The sequence below is a fragment of the Silene latifolia genome, chromosome 6 (assembly GCF_048544455.1).
Source record: "Silene latifolia isolate original U9 population chromosome 6, ASM4854445v1, whole genome shotgun sequence".
NCBI classification, from domain to species: Eukaryota; Viridiplantae; Streptophyta; class Magnoliopsida; order Caryophyllales; family Caryophyllaceae; genus Silene; species Silene latifolia.
In genome coordinates this window covers 45,187,497-45,192,476 of record NC_133531.1, presented here as the reverse complement: position 1 = coordinate 45,192,476, position 4,980 = coordinate 45,187,497, and the positions used below count along the sequence as shown (strand labels likewise).

The following is a 4,980-nucleotide window of genomic DNA, read 5'->3' as shown; positions in this document are numbered from 1 at the left end:
TAACGGATGTAAGAAAGATAAATAAAGAACGTGAAAAAGACAACAGATTTACGTGGTTCACTAACAATTTGTTAGCTACGTCCGCCGGCAGAAGGGAAGAATATTATTGATCTTGAGGATTACAGATTTCAGAGTATACTCGTTAGAGTATTCAGATTTCAGACGACTCAGATTTTTGACAGATTTATGCATGAATAAAACAGACAGCTTATGAGAGTTTATATAGTACTCTCATAACAGATATTTTCCTTAACAGAATTAGGAAACCCTAACAATTTCCTAAACAGACAAGTAAACTAAAGAATAGTTTACTAAACAGATAAGGAAACTAAATCAGATGCGGAATTCAGAACAGATTCAAGGCATATTGTGCGGAAGCGTGAATATCCCGTGCTGGACCTCTGCTGCACTGGTGTCCACTGTCCATAATAGTACGATATTGTCCGCTTTAGGCCAAGCCCTCACGGATTTACTCTTGGGCTCCTTCCCAAAAGGCCTCGTACTATTATATTTTCTGGACACTTATAAAGATGATCTTCCATCTTTATTCTACCGATGTGGGACAAGGGTTTGCACCCTAACAGTACCAACCTAGGAGAACCTACCAAATGGTACTCCAACACCACCCCACTTGACCGGTAATTTCATTGCCAAATCCGCATTCATCCAATTAGTTGAGAGAAGTCAATTTAGAGGGATACCTAGTGAAGATCCTCATCTACACATGGAGACCTTTTGTGACTATTGTGATGCTATTTCCCAAACGGGGGTAACTCAAGACCAAATTCGATGGGTATTGTTTCCTTTTTCCTTGATTGGAGCCGCAAAGCAATGGTTAAAGAGCCTAGACAAGGCCACTCTTAGAATTGATTCATGGAAGAAGTTAACACTTGCCTTTTACAAGAAGTTCTACCCTCTGGAGAAGACCAACATGTTAAGAGCCCAAATCACCGGGTTCAAGCAAAGAGATGAAGAGTCTCTATATGAGGCTTGGGAAAGATTCAAAGATACATGTCGCTCTTGTCCTCATCATGGACTAAGTGAACGGTTTCTTGTCCAACAATTTTGGAATGGGTTGTATGAAGATTCAAGGAATGTGCTCAACATGGGTTCTAATGGAAGATTCACCAAGGTAGATGACAACCAAACTTGGGCAAAGATAGAGAAGATGGCAGTTCACAACTCTCAATATAGTAGGCAAAGAAAAGATATTAGGGGAGGGAGACATGAAGTTGACTCCGTTACACAATTTAGTGCCGATTTGGGTGTCCAACTAAGCTCCCATATTGACACAATGAACTTGAAATTTGAGAAAGCCATAGCCAAGATGAATGAAGCCTCTCAATAATTCAAGCAACATCAACATGTCAATGCCATGGTGGCAACATCTTCTATTCCAAATGGAGTGTGTGAGAATTGTGGAACTTTGGGACATGATCAACAAGAGTGTAGGGCCACAAGTGAGCAAGTGAATGCTTTTCAAGCATACAAGAATGGCACCCCTTACTCCAACTATTACAATGAAAACCCCAAATTTCACCCAAACTTCTCATACAAAAGCCAAAATGTTCAAAATCCTCAACCAACATACACCCCACCTCCAATGAGAAATCCTACTCAAAGACCCTACTTCAACCAAAACCAACCCTCTTACAATCAATCCAATGACCAAGCCTTTGATGTTCAAAGAGCGGTCCTCCATATGCAAAAGAGCCAACAAGATTTCTTTACTTAAATGCAAAGGGGTAGCCAAGCCAAAGACACTACCATCAACAATATCCCTGCTCATACCAAGATGTTGGAAATACAATTGTCCCAATTGGCCTCTTCAAGTTCCCAAAGACAAAAAGGACAATTACCTCCTCAAGGTAATCCTTCTACAAGACATGAAACCATCAATGCCATTCACTTGAGGAGTGGTACAAGATATGAGGGACCTAAGGTGCCAATTGAAGAGGATGTTATTGAGGAAAGTGTCAAGCAAAGAGATGTGATGGAACCATTGAGGAGAAATCCTAAGGTAGTGGAACCAACTACCAATGACTCATTGAAGAAGAGAAATGAAGAGAAGGCCAAAGAGGTTGAAAAAGAACCTGTTATGATTAGACTTCCATTTTCAAGTCGCCAAGCCAAGCCCAAGCTTGATGAGCAACTTGGAAAGTTCATGGAGATTGTGAAGAACCTAGAGGTTTCTATCCCATTCACGGAGTTGATCAACCATGTTCCGGCCTATGCAAAATATATGAAAGACATTGTGACACGCCGCGATAATGCGGAAAATATAACTAATAAATTTAAGCGAAAGTTATAAAATTTTAAAAACTTTTTATTACTAGTCAAAGTTTAACATGCGGGAGTCACTATTAAAAACAAAACAAGTGCAACGATAAGCAAACTTAGGTTATTACAAACCAAGTCTAGCAAATAAGGGGGGAAAATATATCCCACGAATGACAAGACGAAAATAGGTGAGTTTAGCAAAAAGATAAATAAAGTCCAACGGTCAAGGTACTCGCTAGCTCACACATGTCTTCACCCCATAAATGCACCAACTAATACCTGTCATTCATGTAAACATGAACGACACAGTCAGTGGGGAGTAACTCAAGGTTCTCCCAGCCACTTTATGTCAAAACACAGATAAGCAGGAACATATTAGAACATAATAAATATAACTATTTGATGTAAGCACTGAGAGATAAGAATAACATTCAAAACATGTGTAGTCAACCATAGATAAGACATATGATACATACATATGAGACAATCCGACCAAACCGTCATAACTGATAATACAACTATAAACACGCATGGCCATATGAATGGTATGATACAAGAAGGCTAGAGAGAATAATAATTAGACTTATATGACACAACACAAGTATCCGGTTCAGAGGTTACCTTTAAAGCATGTCCAAGACACAACACACAAGTATCCGGCTCAGAGGCTACCTTTAAAGCATGTCCAAGACACAACACACAAGTATCCGGCTCAGAGGCTACCATTAAAGCATGTCCAAGACACAACACACAAGTATCCGGCTCAGAGGCTACCTTTAAAGCATGTCCAAGACACCTAAGGTTATTATTCCAATCCTTACTTACGCCTTAATTATTCCATAAGTTATTCAAATGATAAACATGTATTACTACGTCATTTGACATGTGAGCGAATATCATATTGAACGCAACAACATACTTTGAAATAATGAACAAGGGAATATAAATGATAATCATAGTGAGATAAGCATGATAAATTAAGAGTAAGTATGCATTCAAGAAGGTAGAACAACTAGGTCATCCAATCTCATATTGACTTGACTCAAAGTGTAAGACATATACTAAGCATGGACTCACAAGACAAAAACCTAGACTGCAACCTCCTGGTAGAACGACGATAATAATACGGTCCTAGTCTAAACCTGGATCCAGACTCTCGGAATGGACGTCACCCGATTCGACAAGCAATATACCAATCGCATCCAAGACTCGAAACATGGCACACATAGCCGTAACCAAAGGTCGAGTAACCTCTAATCGGAAACATGGACCACATAACCGTAGCCAAAGGTCCGATGAAAGGTGAAAGGATAACCCAATACGGAAACATGGCACACATAACCGTAACCAAAGGTCCAAAAGGGTTAAATAAGGAATGTCAAGTCGTCACACTATGTAAAACGTCACACTCGTTTAGTACTCGACTACAACAAGGGTAGACTTCAAATGGTCATAACTTGAGTTCTAGACATGAGAATTAGGTTGAACCAATTGGAGGTGATAGCTTATCCTCTTATGGTTCTAACGGTAGGTCATAAGCTCAAAACGAACAAGTAACGAAGGAGTTATGGCCATTTTACGAAAACTGGCCAGGCTGAAACCACAGCCTGTGGTGGTGGCCGGAGCCCGTATTAGTGGCCAGAGCCTGCGGCAACGGTCTGCTTCCCACGACACTTACGAACTACATCTTTATCCTCAAATAAATCTTATCTTATCATTACAATCCAATTGAATAAGAGCATGTAATTAACAAGGAATTTCATATGTATACTTGAGACGGAAATCAATAGTTTACATATCAAAGCAACCAACTTTACCCAATTGTTCTCAACTCAAAGTTTACAAACTAACATCTTCATGTCATAATTACACACAAATATTAAGCATGAATAAGATGGTTTATGCACTAATTCATCCACGTAATTAACCCAATTCATCCATTGAACACTCATGTAACCAAAAGACTAGAAATTTCCCAAACAACCATAAGATGGTTTCACATACAAAATTATTCAACAATAAACATGTAAAACATGTGAAGATTCAAATTTTAACACATATATGAGTATACTACAACATATAAACACACAAAATTGACATAATGTCAAGTAACTTATCACCGTTACCTTTTACCTTATCAAAGGACATGATTCCGACTCAATATCACCCCGGAATGCTAAAGCTTCATCCTAGAACAAGTTTAAGGCAAAAAGGGTGAGAAAACTTATCTCACAATAAGATGGATTTTCTAAAAGATACAAAAGGCTAGAACTTTATTACCTAGAAAGATAGAGGGCAAGGAGAGGAAGATGATGGTGCAAAAATGGTGAAGATTGGAGGAGATTTGAAGGAGATATGATAGATCTAGGCTTTGGTGAGGAAGGAGCTTCAATGGTGGTGTTTGTTGAGTAGTTTTCAGAAATTTGGAGTAATGAAGAAGGAGATATGAAGGTTGATGGTGTATATAGAGAAAAGGAAAGGGTGGGAAAGAAAGCCCACTAGTCACACTAGGCCCAAAAGTTTAAATTGAGTCGGTTCTCGCTAAAAACACGACTCGAAGCTAACTACACACCGAAGACGGTTATTATTATTATTATTATTATTATTATTATTATTATTATTATTATTATTATTATTATTATTATTATTATTATTATTATTATTATTATTATTATTATTACTATTATTATTATTATTATT

At 38.1% G+C, this 4,980-nt stretch overlaps 1 non-coding gene across 1 annotated transcript; it reads right to left on the bottom strand.

The window, feature by feature from the left end:
- Positions 1–931: 931 nt before the first annotated feature.
- LOC141588871 (small nucleolar RNA R71) lies at positions 932–1,038 on the bottom strand. The gene has a single exon (XR_012519838.1). It is a non-coding gene; the product is annotated as a small nucleolar RNA R71 (small nucleolar RNA).
- Positions 1,039–4,980: the final 3,942 nt, after the last annotated feature.